This window comes from Pinus tabuliformis, chromosome 8 (genome assembly GCF_031772625.1).
Source record: "Pinus tabuliformis cultivar Carrire ecotype Pingquan chromosome 8, CPIR1, whole genome shotgun sequence".
Lineage (NCBI taxonomy): Eukaryota > Viridiplantae > Streptophyta > Pinopsida > Pinales > Pinaceae > Pinus > Pinus tabuliformis.
The window spans coordinates 1552893578-1552910704 of NC_142294.1; positions in this window are offsets into that span (position 1 = coordinate 1552893578).

Sequence of the window (17127 nt, forward strand, 5' to 3'; positions counted from 1 at the left end):
TTTCTAGTATTCCTTTTCATTAATAAAATTAATTTAATACATCATCACACTTTATTGTTAATTTTAAGTCGATTTTATCATGGCTTTCTAGCCATCACAACTAAAATTAATTTAATCATTCACATAGAAACAAAGGGGTATTACATCTTCCCCCTCTTTATAAATTAACATTGCTGTCGATGTTTATTGTTCATTTTCTTCATTATTGAACCATGTTGGATAAGCTTCATTCATCATATCCTCCCACTCCCAAGTAGCCTCCTTAGGTGTAAAGTGTCTCCACTGCACTTTAACCTGAGTGATGACTCTGTTCTAGAGAAATATTTCTTTCTGATCTAAGATGTAGAGAGACTTTGGTAAGAAATATCCTTCAATTTCCACCTGTATCAAATTCCAATCAATACCGTGATAATCAACATGAACATATTTCTTTAATAAAGACACATTAAAGACATTGTAAACTTTAATATGGAAAGAAAAAGCCAGTTGATATGCTACCGGACCAATTTTTTCCAAGATTTTGAAAGGCAATCACAACCATGGAGCCAATTTTTCATATATCACGGTTCTTAAGGTACTTTTTCTTGATTTTAATCTTAAGTAAACATGGTCTCCAATATTGAATTATTTATCACTTCTTTTCTTGTCTGCATACCATTTTTTCATGCGTTGTGTAGTTTGGGTGTGTTGTTTAATCTTCTATACCACATGTTCCATTTCCTGCAGAGCATGCATTCCTACTATCAATTGATGTTTTGATTGACTCCAACTGAGCAGTGTATGACATTTGTGCTATATAAAGCTTCAAAATGACTCATTTTTATTGAATTATGATAGCTATTGTTAGGAAGAGCTTTCCGACCATGAATGGTCAGGTAATCTTGATAGTTTCTTTCCTACTTAATTAATGTACTCCATCCATGGCATGTGTAATGTCTTGCAAATTTAATTCACGGCTGGATATCGTTCACATTGTTAAACATTTTTGTTTTTTTTGTTTTGTTAAAAGTTCAATTTGCGAAACATTTTTGTGTTTCTCTATTTCCTTTATATTTTGGTTTATTAATTGTATTTTGGTTGAGGAAAGCTATTAAGTCTTTGTTAATTTATTCATTTGTTAATTGTTTGTTAATTTATTTAAATAGGTATGGCATAATGAAAAAATGATACTTTTTATTATCACTCTATCTATTTTAATTGAAAAAGGTTATTAATTTTCATATTTCTTTATAATCCACGTTGAAAAACAACCTATTTTAAAAATACAATCAAAACTTCACCTCTTTCAAAATAATAAAATAAAACTAGGTATTTACTTTTAGCCTTCCATTTAGGTACATTGATTATGAGAAACGACGAGGCTTCTGATATTTACAACCTTCAGATTTCGACATATGATTCTATCCGTTTGTGACACATCTCAACTTATTTTTTTAAATAGATAGGATATGCAGATCCAACCCTTTGTGCACACTATTTTGTCGAAGACAGTGTGCAATGCAATGATCGGTGCTCAATATGATCGGAGCTATGTACAACCAATGCTTCATGCACACTATTTGTCAAACAGAGTTTTTTGTGCAATGATCGGTGCTTAATATCATCAGGGTTACAAAATGAAGAGCCAAAATTTCATTTCAATGCTATTTGATTGTTGGTCAATATCATCATTGTTAGAAAATGAAGAGCCACAATTAATTTGAAGTGACTATTTTAACTTAATTCTATTTAAGGAAAAATGATGGAAGTCATTAAAATTATTTCTTCTTTAAACATTTAAAAATTTCATAAACATAACAAAATCTTAGTCACAAATTTTCAAAATTTTAAATAAACATAACCAAAGTAGATACATTCCATCAAAACATCTCTACATAAATTATAATCCTTATGCTTGTGATAAAATATTTATGTATACATTTCAAAGTCAATACATTTCATTAAAGCAACTCCACAAGAATCCTGCTTTTTTTTCTCTTGTGGTGCTTTATTCACCATTACTTGGTGTTATTCTCTACACCAAGTTATTTAATAGATTTTATCTCCAATCATATTAAATCTTATTAATCAACCCCTAGGGATTTTTGGGAGTAACTTAAGGGAACGTTGTCTTGATATTATCTGTCAACATTGGTTTCTGAATCTTGTCAATAATCTCTTTAATTTAATTGTTTTATTTCCCAAGTAATTTAGGGTTTCCCTTTTCCTTAATAAAATTAATTTAATACATCATCATACTTATTGTTAGTTTTAAGTCGATTTTATCATGGCTCTCTAGCCATCACAACTAAAAATAATTTAATCATTCACATAGAAATGGAGGGGTATTATATCTTCCCCCTCTTTATAAATTAACATTGTTTTTGATGTTTCTTCTTCATTTTCGTCATTATTAAACAATGTTGGATAAGAGTCTTCCATCGTATCCTCCCACTCCCAAGTAGCCTCCTTAGGTGTAAAGTGCCTCCACTGCACTTTAACCTGAGTGATGACTCTGTTCTAGAGAAATTTTTCTTTTTGATCTAAGAGTAGAGAGGCTTTGGCAAGAAATCTCCTTCAAGTTCCACCTGTATCAGATTCTAATTAATACCGTGAGAATCATCATGAACATAGTTCTTTAATGAAGACACATGAAAGACATTGCGAACATCAATATGGGTAGGAAAATCCAATTGACATGCTATTGGACCAATTTTGTCTAAGATTTTGAAAGGCCATAAGAACCAAGGAGCCGATTTTGCATAGATCTCGGTTCTTAGGGTAATTTTTCTTGATTCTACTCTTAAGTAAACATGGTGTCCAACATTAAATTCTTTGTGACTTCTTTTCTTGTCTGTATACCCTTTTTGCATGGGTTGTGTAGTTTGGGTGTTTTGTCTCATCCTCTGTACCACATGTTTCATTTCCTCTAGAGCATACATTGCTAATATCAATCGATGTTTTGATTGACTCCAACTAAGCAGTGTATGACATTTTGTGCTATATAAAGCTTCGAAAGGACTCATTTTTATTGAATTTTGATAGCTATTATTTTATGTAAATTCTTCTAAATGAAGAAAATCCTCCGGCTTAGTAGGCATATTCATGGCTTACATTCACAAAATATCTTCAAAGATCTGATTAGTCCTTTCTGTTTGTCCATTCATTTGAAGATGATATGCGTAGTTTAAATTTAATTGAGTTCCCATCAATGCAAACAAACCTTTCGTAAACTTGGAGGTAAATTTAAGATCTATGTGTGACACTACCATTTTCTGTATTGCATGTAGTCGGAAAATTTCCTTCGTGAATATATTAGCAATTTGTGTGGTTCTAATAGTAGACTGCACTAGTATAAGATATGTTTCTTTAGTGAAAGTGTCTACTATCACCATGATGGAATCATGTTATCATTTTATCGTTGGTAATCCTATAATAAAACCCAATTAAATCACTTCCCACTTCCATTTGGGAATGGGGAGTGGGTTTAGTAATCCTACAGGGTTTTGTTGTTCCACCTTTACTTATTGACATTATATACATTTTACTAAATTTTTTTCCTCCTCCTTCTTCATCCCTAGCCAAAATATTTTTTCCTTAATGTTGTTATGATATTTTCGTATCCAGGATGGATTTCATATGGTTTCTTCTGATATTCATCCAATATCAATTATTTTAGCACACTCACATTGTCAATATACAATCTATTAAAGTAGGTTACCAATTTTTTAGAATTTTCAACATATGCCCACACTTTCATTTTCTATATTTTTTGTTGAATTTCGAGACATTTATGATATTTTTGCATTGAATTTTTTTTTTCACAAAATATGTATTGATTCTACTAACTAGTACTCCCATCAAACCATGAGCATTTCTACTTAAAGAATCAACTATTTTTTTTTTCGTTTCCTTTTATGTGTTTAATGTGTAATTCAAACTCACCGAGGAAAGTTAGCCACCTTCCTTGTCTAGAATTTATATAAGGTTGGATGAAACAATATTTCAGCCTGATGTGATCCATTACCAAGGTAAATTCGTTTCCTAACAAATGATGTCTCGAGAGTTTAAACCATATACCACTATTTGTAGCTTTAGATCATACACAACATAATTCTTTTCATGTGGTTTCAACTTCCTAGACTCATAGGATACTAATGAATTTTCCTGCATCAATGCTCCCCAAGGCCTCCCAAATATGCATCAGTAAAAAAAATGAATTCCTTGTTTGGGTCTACAATTTTTAGTATAGGATATATTGTCAGAAGTTGTTTTAACTTGTCAAAAATTTCTTGGCATTTGGTTGTTCACTCAAACTTTGTTCCCTTTTTCTGTAATGAAGTAGTGGGATAAGAAAATTTTGAAAATCCATTTATGAATCTTTAATAATATCTTTTGATCCCCATAAATGAGCGAACTACTAATACATCATTAAGTATGGGCCAATTCATAATAGCCTTAACCTTTATAGGATCAAGAGGAAATGAAGTGACCTAAATACTGTATTATGTATTTTTAAAACCCACATTTGCTAAGTTTTTCATATATTTAATGTTCTCTTAAAGTTTGTAACACCAATTTATGATGTTCTTTGTGTTCTTCTTCATTTTTAGAATTCATTAAACCTTTCAAGATATGTTATGCAACCAGCTCACAAATAGAAGAAAAGATAGATGAACACCTTCAAAGTCAGCCTCTTCAAGGGGGAAACCTCCTTTACATTACACAAATGAATAATTCTTGGATGATACAAATGATTAAACCTCCTTTCTATATATAGGAGTCTAAGGGATCAGAATATAATCAAAGCCAACATAACAATAATAACATAAGGGCACAACAATAGTGGGTTTCTATGGGGCAAACTAATAACAATATGGGGACAATAGGGGCACAATAATAACAATATGGGGACAATAGGCTCACAATAATAAAAATAATGGCTACAATGACATAGTAATGGGGCAATTCGTAGTATTATAGGGACCCGACATGCCCCTCTCCTTCAGAAAAGTGTTGTTGTCAACACTTGAGTAGTTCTAGATGCTTTTGTATAGAATTTGCATCCTCCCATGTGGAATCTTCAGCGGGTGAGTTCTTGCACTTGATGAGATACTCCAAAATTCATTGATTTCATATCTTTCGAGTTCTTTTTTCTGTGACTGCTTCAGGTTACAATATGATTTTTCCTTCCTCGCCAATTTTTGGAAATATTGTTTGAACTCAGAGCTTGTCACCTATAACCTTCTATCAACATGAAACATGGAAAACTGGGTGCACTTGGGAAGCTATAGGAAGCTCCAATATGTATGCCATAGTACCAACCTTTTTGCAACACCTTACATGGACTATAATAATTTGGTGATAATTGATTATCCTTCTTCGCATGCTTGAGGGACATTTTTTCATATGGTTGTAGCTATAGGAATACCCAGACACCTACATCAATACTTCTTTCATTGTGATGTTGATCTTCATGTTGTTTCATTCTAATTTGTGCCAATGTTGATCTGAAAATGAGATCTAAGACAAAACACAGACAATGAAGCAGTAAACAAAACATAATAGACAACACATGACACAAAAAAATTAATGAGGAGTTCACCCAATCCTCCTGGGCTACATCTCCTGCTTCAGCCTTCAGTGGTGGCCTCTCTATTATGTCTTCAAGCAGAGTTCCTTTTACAATGGTGAGCTCAATTTGAGCCTCACACACAACAAAATACAATAACAAGAGCTTTACTTGAACCTCTCAAGTTTTCTCTGAGTACGCACACTCCCTCAATGTTCTCTGTCTCTGTCCTAACTCTATCTCAGAACTTGCCTGTAATAATGCCTCCTTTGTTGCGCTCTCTGTCTGTGGATTTAAAGCCAAAGATACGCTACCTATTCGTTTCAAATTCTCGTCTCTCAGTCTCCCCGGCCTCTGTCTACTTCAAATCCCTCTTCCAACATTATACAATCATTGCTTAATGCATAGAGAGGAGGTGGCCACCCATTCTGTAACGTAAGAGTGCCTCAGGCCTCTGCAACTCTTGAAACAACCATGCTCTATTTTCATAGTGAAAATGTATTTTAACAGAGAAAATCCACCAAAACTCAATGTATCAGACTTCAAAAGTCCTTAAATCCACCCTATTCTCCCATTGGGTCTGCCTATTGGTCGTTGTCGCTTATCGCAATGGCTTTGTCCCTTTGTGTTTTGTAAATATATTAAAAATGTGAAAATGCATTAGAAATGGCTTTCCTCCGGACTTGAAACTATATATAATAGCCTTAAGGTACCCTTTTGGGTCCGGCTTATTGCATTGGCGCTTTCTCCTTCGCATTTTGTTTAACAAATGAAACTGCAGAAATACATTAAAAATGGTGTTTGACAGATCTCAAGATCCATAAAATATGGCTTATAATTTTATTGAGTCTGGTCCATTGGGTTGCATATATACATATATACATAACTCCCACTCATTTGTATTTTGCCAATTGTGATTTGGCGATGCAACGTGGGTCGTCGATCTACGCACTTGATTGATTGTCCTCGTTGACCTCGCCAGTTGCTATCACATCTCCTATGAGGTCTCCACCGATTTCCGTCGCAAGCCTTATGTGGATCCCGTCGATATCCGCTAATCGTTGTTGCAAGTCTTATGTGGATTTCGTTGATATTTGCCAAAGGTCACCGCCAATTGTGATTCACAACTTAGATCTGGACTATTGATCGACCAGATCGGACGGCTACTGTGAATTACTTTGTTCCGCCTCCAATACTCAGTTTTTTTAACTGATTTCGCGGGTTTTTGCCTCCCGATAGTATTATGAAAGGCTTCCTTATGTGATTTTCTTTGGTCTTTGGCATGATTTTTGAGTTTTTGAAGACAGAGAGAGTGTTTCTTGGATCCATTTTGATCATGCCTTCCCACTAAAAAGGATTTTGGATCACCAAATGTTGGTTTTTAAACATCATTTAAGTGAGGATACATCTACCTCACTTGCCCAATATATATCCATTTTGCACTGCTGGGTTTTGAACCTTTGAGTCCAATTCTAAGGTACTCCATGTCCCCTCTGCTTGTAGTCCTCACCTTCCTGTCTAGAAATTTATATTCCTGCAGCTCGTTGAGGTATTTAGGCAACAGATCATCAATGGAATGCAATTGACTTTTCTCTTCAGGATCTTCAATTAATGAAGGTTCAAACAATCTTAAATTTTTTTCATTTACTACTGAATAGATGTGCATGTATGCTGGCAGATCAAGGGGGAAAGCATTTTCATCAATTTTCTCAAGTACCTTAAAAGGCCCATACCTTATTGGCTTCAACTTCTTTCCTTCACCTTGCATTCTATCCTTGCTGATATACAGGTAGACTTGATCACGAACTTGGAAGCTATGCTCCACCTGATGTTTATCATGCCTTGCCTTGCATTTGGCTTGGCTCTTTTCCAGCTGTTCCTGCATTGCCTGGTGAATTTCTTGGATTTGTTCAATGAATCTGGTTGCTTTGTCCACATCACTATGTCCAGCAACTGTTATGTCTTTTTCAAAGACAAAATCCAAGGGAGACCTTGGTATAAAACCAAAACATGTCTCAAAAGGAGATCTCTATGTAGAAGAATGTTTAGCACGGTTGTAAGCATGTTGCACATAACATAATTGTTGATCCCAAAGCTTGGGATGCCTGCTACAATAACCCCTGAGCAACTGGATTACTGTCCTATTGAATACCTTTGTTTGGCCATCTGTCTATGGATGAAAGGTTGTGCTTTTCTCCAGTCTGGCGTGCATTAATTCCCACAGACTTGACCAAAACTTCCTAACAAATCGGGAGTCTCGATCAGATACTATGGAAGTGGGTAACCCAAAATGCACCTACACATGTTGAAAGAACAATTTTGTTTTTTGTTTAGCTGTAATCTTCGTATTAAAAGGTATTAAAATACACATTTTGCTGAACTTGTCCACAATAAAATATAAATAGTCATGTCCCTTTCTAGATTTTGGCAATCACTCAACAAATTCCATGGAAACACTTCCCCAAGGATGGGAAGGAACTGGCAGTGGGGTGTACAAGCCTAGTTTTCTATTGCTGGGCTTGCTTTTAGCACACATGGTACACCCTCTTACATATCTAGAAATTGTTTCATGTATTTTTGGCCAATAGTAGTATCTTTGCGGCCCTGCAACTATTTTACTTACACCAAAATGACCTGATATCATGGAAGTATGTGCCTCCGTAATTATGTTAAATCTTTCAGTTTATGGAATGCATAGCTTTCCCAAATGATACAACAGTTGGTCCTTAACATAGTAATCCAATTCTTCTACCTTTTTTCCATTACTTAAAGTTGCATATACATCTTTAAAGTCTATATCTTGAGCATATTGTTCAATGTAGCTTTCATGCATTACTAAGTTATGCTTAAGTATAGTAGATGCATTTATGATTGGTTTGGACAACATATCTACAACTTTATTGTGTATGCCCTTTTTATATCTGATGACTAAATGAAATTGCTGTAGGAAACCCATCCACCTATAGTGTCTTGATTGCTGCAATTTAGTTTGTCAATGCAGGTACTGAAGTGGCCGATGATCAGTATGTATAATTGTTTCTTTGCTCATTAAGTAATGTTTCCACTTTTTCACACTCTGGACTAATGCATAAAACTCTTTATCATATGTTGGATAATAAACTACTACAGAATTAAAATTCTTAGAATGGGAGCATATGGGTTTATCATGTTGCATCAACACCGCTCCCATGGCATAGTCGCTGGCATCTATTTCGATCTCAAATGGTTGTTGAAGATTTGGAAATGCTAGTACTAGTGTTGTACTAATTTTTTCTTTCAAGGTGTTGAAGGCTTTCTGTTGTTTGTCTCTCCACTAAAACACCTTGTTCAATCCTGTTAAAGCATGTAAAGGAGCTACAGTTAAGGAAAAATTAGCAATAAAATTTCTCCAATATTGTGTTGCTCCTAGGAAGCTTCTAACTTTTGTAGCAGATTTGGGTTTAGGCTAGTTTACAATGACTGCAACCTTAGAGGGATCTATCTTCAGTTCACCACCCCTACAATATGACCCAAATAACTCAAAGATGTTCTATCAAATTCACACTTTGATAATTTAACATAGATATTTTCTTTTTCCAAAACATCTAGAGTCTGCATTACATGCTCCAAATGTTCTTCCCATGTTTTAATGAATACAAGAATTTCATCTAGATATACAATTACAAAATCATCAATAAAAGGCCTGAGTACATCATTCATAACCCTCGTGAAAGTGATAGGAGCATTAGTTAATCCCAAAGGCATAACTAGCCATTCATAAAGCCCTTGCTTTTTTTTGAAAGCAGTCTTCCATGCATCTTGCTCTGCTACTCTGACCTGATGGTAACCACTACGTAGGTCCAACATGGAAAATTAAAAACCTCTTTCAGCTGATCGAATAGATCATCATTGTGAAGAAGGGGATAACGATTCTTGATCATTATTTTGTTTAGTGCTCGGTAATCAATTCACATCCTCCACGAACCATCCTTATTTCTCACCAAGACTATTTGAGATCCGCATGGTGATGTGCTTAGCCTTATGAACCCTTTCTCGAGCAGCTCTTGTACTTGCTTCTTGATTTCTACATTCTCTAAAGCGAATAACTTGTACATTCCGATGTTAGGAAATGGAGCATACTGCTGCAAATGAATATCATATACAATTTCCCTTTTTGGTGGTAGACCTTTAGGTTCTTGGAATAAGATATCATATTCTGAAACAACGTTTTCGAAATCAGCTTTTTGTTTAGCATCACAGCCCTCAAATACATTGGTTTTCTCAGGTTTCTTTTCCTTTATAACCATCAGTAAAAATTGTTTGCATGAATTTACAATCCTTTTCTTCTACCCTGAGTTTATGAGAGTATAATTATTTTTGAGTTTTTGAGCTCTTATAGTATATTTTATTCCATCTTTAACAAGTTGATACTTATTTTTAGATCTATAGAAAATGGCCTTTCTATCATACAAGTAAGGACTTCCTAAAAAAATTCCACATATATCCAAGGGAATTCCATCCAAGTCAACCTCATCTACAAATGTTGAACCAATGGAAAATCTAAGTTTACATTGTCTAGTCACTTGTAGTTTCGCTTTATCACATACCCAACCCAACGGATATGGCTTCATGTGAGGTGTGGTTAGTAACCCCAAAATATTTACAATTGCTTCAGAAATTAAGTTTACTTGTGTGCCACTGTCAAACAAAGTATCAATCTTTTGATGCTTGGAAATAACTCTAATATGAAAAATCTCATACCTTTTCCTCTCATATTCTTCACTATCAATAGTTTGGGTAGAATTACTAGTAGATGCTTCAAAATTTTTACCTTGTATACGTGTGGCTACGATGGTTATTTCATCACCTGAGTCTGACCCAAATCTTTCTGAACAACAGTAGCAACCTTCTTCTTCTTGCCATCGAACTTCTTGGGTTTCAGCTCTAGATGCAAAGACCAACAATGTTCCTCATCATGTCCATCCTTCTTGCAGTGAGTGCATGAAGGCTTGGCCTTCTGTACAACATTGGCCTTCCTCTCTTTCCATTTTTGTTTCCTCTTTTCCTTGTTCTTGCTTGCAGTGGGTTTTGATGATCCCCCATTTTCTTGGTTCACATTCTTGCCTCTAACGTCTAGATGGGTAGCCTGAACAGATACCTCATCTATGCTAGTAGGGTTAAACATGAGAATGTGTGCCTCAAATAACTATGTAGACCACCTATATAATTCAACAAAGTTTTAGGTGAGTCTAAAGAAATGCCTAGAACCAAAGCTCTTTTCCTAAATTTTTGGGTGTAGCTTTATACACTTTTCCATTTTAATTGGCAAAGAGTTTGCCAACTCATCATAGCTTGCTGCATATAATGTAGTGGATAGTTTTTTTTTTAATTGCAGAAACAAATTCACTCTAGACAGAAAGAGTTTTACCATGCTTCTTCAAGTCAGCTTGTGTCCTGCCTTCCCACCATACCAAGGCCGTTCCTCTAAGACATAGGCTGGCTAGCTGAATTTTACTCCTGTCTGAATCAATGCTATGCACCCTGCAATACACATCAATTTGTCTAATCCAATTATCTAGCTTCTCTGCAATTAACTCTCCATCATATATTGGCAAATCAAATTTAACATCTAATTTAATCAAAGATGTTTTCTTCTTTGTATTTTTAGGGCTATCTGGAGGTGTGGATAGAGGAGCCCCTTTTCCTTTCTCTTTGACTTCAGAATGGCCATCTAGAAGATATTCTTTTATTCCTTTCTCTTGTTTGGAAGTTGAAGAATCTTCACTTTGACCTTTCTTAAATTATCTATACATTTCTTCTACCATGGATCTCATGGTCATGAAACTGTCCATGAACTGAGAGTCTAATTCCAAGGGATCTTCTTCTGCCATTTTCCTCCTAGGATAGACTTTACCAATTTCTGGGTTAGTTTCAACCAGTTCTCCTTCTCCTAATTTAACCTTTGACATAGTTATCATTCACAAACAGTCCAGCACAAGCTTGTCTAACCTTAGCAACCTAGAGCTCTTCTATGACTTGATCTAAAAATGAGATCTAAGACAAAGAATAAGGTATTACAGACTTATGTGCATGGATTAGTCTATTCCATTTTATGTAATGGATCGAAAAGATTGCGACATGCACTGACAATGAAGTAGTAAACAAAACATAATAGGCAACACATAACACAACAAATTTAATAAGGAGTTCACCCAATACTCCTGGGCTACATCTCCTTGTCCAGCCTTCAGTGGTGGCCTCTCTATTATGTCTTCAAGTAGAGTTATTTTTACAACAGTGAGCTCAATTTGAGCCTCACACACATCAAAATACAATAACAAGAGCTTTACTTGAACCTCTCAAGTTTTCTCTGAGTACACAGACTCCTTCAATGCTCTTTGTCTCTATCCTAACTCTATCTCAGCATTTGCCATGTGTACATAAGGTCCATGTTTTTTAGGAGGGCAAGGATTCCAAATAGAAATGTGTTCATCAAAAAAGGAACTAGCTCTATCCATCGCGACTTGGTCATCCCAATAAAGGTTGCCCATATCAGGTACATTTTTGAGCCAAAGGAAACAATGTATTTGTGCAGAGCCCCTATGTTGCGACTCATTCTTGCAAAGATGAAAAAGGAAATTTTGTGAGGTGATTGTACATCCAGGAAGAGAAACGAAAAGGAGAAGGATGGTGAGAGAAAAACCTGCACCAAAGGTCCTTTTCATGTACACCTTTTCTCAAGACCTCTTCGAGTAAGATTGCGAATCTATAATGAATGTACTACACTGCAAGATGTGAATTGTTGATTATATGATTGAATTTCCATCAACACAGCTTGGATGAATTTTAGGGGGGTTTCAGGCATGACCATGTGCATTTCATGCCAGTTGGTGTGAACTAAACTTAGTGTGAAGAATAAAGTAGGACTACCTATTGGTATGATCATATTAGTGAGTTCACCTCTACGTTTGTTCTAGAACGAGCGTGTCCCTCTAAGGCCTGATCCAAAGTGCATAATCTGGTGAGGAAGCATGGAATCAGGTATGTCATGAAGGCATGCATGAAGGTATGCAACGGTCATTGGAAATCCCTCTTCAATGTTTCTCGTCATGAAAATAGGAAAATTTTCATGACTACGATGTTGCAGCATAAGATTGAACAAGTAATGCTAGAATCTTGGATGTTGGGAAAAATGGTTATCATAGTAGCGTATGAGGTGAACAACATATAATTTCATTTCAACTTTTCTAACACGTGGTTGACCAATCATGGTAGCCCCTATGGGGTAGAGTGTGGGAAACACCATAAAAAAGAGTCTTTCTATGGTATATTCATTGATAGCGGAGGGGGAAACAGAGGGTGAGCAAAGTGAAGTAGTGCAATTAGGATAGGGGGACTACAGGTAGTTGCGTATTTCTTCAAGCTCAATATGGGAATTAAGGAGTACTGATACAAAAGAGGATAGTTGGATGTTTGTTGGAGTGGGGTGTGTAGGAATGGTATCATTGAAATTAGGGAAGTCAAGTTGTGGTTCAGGAGAGGAGGAGGAGATGCGATGGATGAGAGAAGGCATATCGGTAGGGTGAGTCAGTAAAGGCAGATATTGAAGCTTGGTATAGTTGGACATCATTGTAGTAGGGATCATGGACTAGTTCTTACTCTAAAGCTACAAGAACACGTTCTGGCTAACATTGGATTCATATGTTTTGTGGTTAGAGCCATGCCTAGTAAAAATGACGATGTCCAATTTGGAAACAAAGCATGGTAAAATTTTGGCGATGGTAATGATGTCTTGCAGGAAAAAAATATTATAACCAATGTATTTGTACCATCCACCTCATCCATGGGTGACTTGAAATATTGGGTTAACACGTGATATGAGCATTTATTCTATTTGTGTTAAAGCAACAGGGAAAAATGGTTGGTCACCAAGGTCCTTGTTGTTTTCAAGGGAGAAGTGATGGGTGGATTTTGTAGTTCCACATCGGCAGCCATAGAGGTTACCATGTAAGAATTTTTTTTTCATATTTGGGTATGATAATTTTCATATGGACCAGATATGCAAGGGAGAGCAGTCACCTATCTTTTCACCAAATTGGTCATGTGCATGGTTAAGGGCAGGGTTGACCAAAATATGGGGATGGGAGGGTGAAGGAGGTTTATTCAATGGTGGGGTGTGTGATGTATATGGGGAAGAAGTGGCATTGAATGGAGGAAGTTTAAGGGTACGTACAGTTAGAGTATGGAATGTCGAAGTAGATGGGTTTGCAAGTGAAGCTTTGGGATGTTGGGGAAGAAAAACATTAGACGGGGGTATAGCTGGAGAGGTTTGGGTGTTTAAATCAGCTTTATATTTGAGTTGTCTTTATTTGTTGGAGGTGTCTTTATTATGTGCATAAAGGAGTTCCTTCTGAGGATTTATTTAGGGGTTTGCAAAAGATGTTGGCATGTCAATCCTAATACAAACATGGGGACACAAGTTCAAGTGAATATAGGAGATGAGAAAGAGTTGTCTTAAGCACAGAGATATATTACAAAGGCCCCAAAATCAAGAACTTCATTAATGGGTATATTTTCGAAATAGTGCCTTCTAGCTTATAAAGTAGATGTGTCTTCTGACAAAGTAGTTGAAGATTAGTGTGCGGAAAAACGTTATTATAAAAGAGTTTATGTTTCTTTGATATTATTTGCTAATGTTGTGTGATTCAAATTTTGTTGTTCAAACATTTTCTAAGCTATCTTTGGAGCATATAATGAGATTATAATCAATCTTATTTCAATGAATTAATTTTCTTCTGGTTGATAACTATCTATCATTGATTTACTAAGTATATTTAAGGCAACCAAATGACAACCCTTTTTAAGAAACCAATGTTTGTATTTAGGGTCACAAAGAACAATATAAAAGGATGTAAATACTCTATTTTCTTTAGAAGGAAGAAGAAAAAAAACATATATACTATATGTTAAAGCAAAAGATGTAGAATTATGCAAAGGTGGAAGCCCTAACATGTACCGTAGCTGTATATACATAAAGAAGAGAAGTACATGGATGAAGTGAACAGAAAGAAGGGGGGTGTGAAGGGATGAAATGATAATGAATGGAAAATCATATATAAGTTATTGTTTACATTTCATGGTGGAATGGGGAAAATAAATCAACTTTCAAACATGCCGCACAACTGAAGTAGTGGAAATGTTTTCAATTTCTTGGAGGAGAATGGAACATGTAGAGCTATATTTGATTTCCTCTGAATTGATTAGTACAAACTTCAAATGGTCCACACCATTGAATATATCTGTTTTCACAGACAGTGTGAAGAGGAAAGGACAACATGAAATCCTTGTACGAAGTTCATGAATAGCACTAGAATCATTGGAGAGTATGAAAAAGTCTTTTGCTTTGACACCTATGAGTTTAGTTGTAGCATTATCAAGGGTGATGATATTTTCCAATATGCCTTTGAGGTCATGCATTTCAAATTTTTGCACATACTGATACTCACATTCCAGGAAGGCCCCACCACATTTTGTGTAGTGCCACATTCAATTTGAGTGGTTGAAAATTTTTTTCATGCATTGCATGCCATCAGATGAGGGAGGAAATCTAAGGAAGTAGAAATATTACATGTCAATAGAGGTGATGGTTCCACAAATAGAGAACCCTGTTGGTTTTTCGGCGAGATGCAAGACTATGAGGTACACAATTGTACATTGTGGGTGGCCCCACTTGGAAGGCCCTACGAATTTTCCACTTAATGATGGTAAAGGGGCAATGAGGTCTCTTTGATGAAACAATGATTGGATATATTCACTCTCTCGAATGACGAGATCTAGCATGAGGCTGGTGGTCAACATAGTCCCAACAGTTTTTCCATTGAATTCGGTTATGTGTCCCCCTTTGATTACAAGAAAATTCGAAGGACCAGAAGAGGTGAGTTCAACAAGCTACTTGCCCAAGGTGTGGCAATGCTCCACAAATAGGGTGAATTTGATACTATAACCAAACATGGCTTCCAAGTTAAGAGTTTTCCTCGGTGTTTCAAAGCCATCTCTTTGACTAATGTTGGAAATTGGACAAATTCACGTGACAATGCCAATGATGTAAACAATTGAGCGGAGGTTTGCATATATGTTTTCATCTATAGATTTAAAATGGAAATGGTGGGAAGGAATTTTCGGAAGATCCTCTAAGGAACGTTCAACAATGGAAGTTGGAGAGAGGGAGACTTCCCATTTTCTATCCAAATGGTTTTAATTTGTGTTTGTTGGTTTAATAGTGCCATTAGAAACCATGTAAAGCCTCCTAATTTTGACAAGGTCGTGCAAGGAATTTTCCAGATCACCGAAGGTAGAGAGATGGGTTGTATCATTGGAAGAATCAATGAGGTCAAATCAAAAGACCTTTTCGGAGCCTCGACCATTTTTGTAGGTGTGAACGAATGTTTTTCCAAGCACCCTACCCTAGATCGACCATTGTTTATGATAGGGGTTTAGCACCATGAATGTAATGGGAGTAGATAGAATAGAGGACAACTGAGTCGATTATGACGCATAATCCCATGTCGAAGCAGTAGTAGATGAGGCACGGGCATCTGATATTGAAGAATAGGGTAGGTGTGTCGATGTTTGTATAACTTGAAGAAGGTATGGGTCCCCAATCAAATTTACATGATGTTTGAGAATTTCCACATTAATAATTTGTAGAGTCCTAAGAAGAAGGAAATAAAGAGAAAAATAATGCGGCATTAGTCGAAGTGAGAGTGGCTTAGAGAGGGAAGGAACAAAAAAAATCAAGAATATCGTGAAGAGTGAACATACACATAGTTGTTCAAAAATGTTCAACTAACTACTTTGCGATTGATAATTGAGCCCAACAAGAGGGCACCAGAGGTGACTTGGCCATTGTAAGTAGATGACAGAAAATTTCTATAGTAAGAGCTATAGTTGGAGAGGGAAATGCAGTAGAATTGGGATGATGTCTTTGTGGAAGAAGGAAGGTTGAGATCAACGATTTGGAGTGATGGCTGGATCAATGTAGAGGCAACCAACAACAAAGTGATGAAATTCATTGTCAAGGCAAATTACATGATGAGGAGGAAATGAGGTTTCGTGAAAGGTGAAAGCTTGTAAAGTGTTGTCAAAATTGGAAAAGAAGAAAAAATAAATTAGTGAGTGCGATCATTCACAGGATTGGCATACTTGTAGTCAAATGAAAGAATAATTATTTACAATTTAGATTGCTACCAATAGTCAAAGGGAAGGTGAAAGGAGAATTGAAATGTTTAAGCATAGAAAGTTAGTTGTCTATATATGGCATTTCAGAAACTCTACAGGTAGGTGTGTTGTACATCATGACAACGCGCATAGTATTCTAAGCTATATACGCCATATGAAAAAATTTATAGTTTCCATTTGAGTGCAGAAGACGATATGGTTAGTAGGTTCATGATTCTAACTTGCTTGTTATTGAAATTACGGGGCAGTTGTCTGGTTGAAGGTAGCAGCATGGCATGTAGTAGCAACAACAAGAGCAACAGAAAGAGACTAGCAATAGCACATCAACAACAATAGAAAATGCAACTTAAAAAATTTGT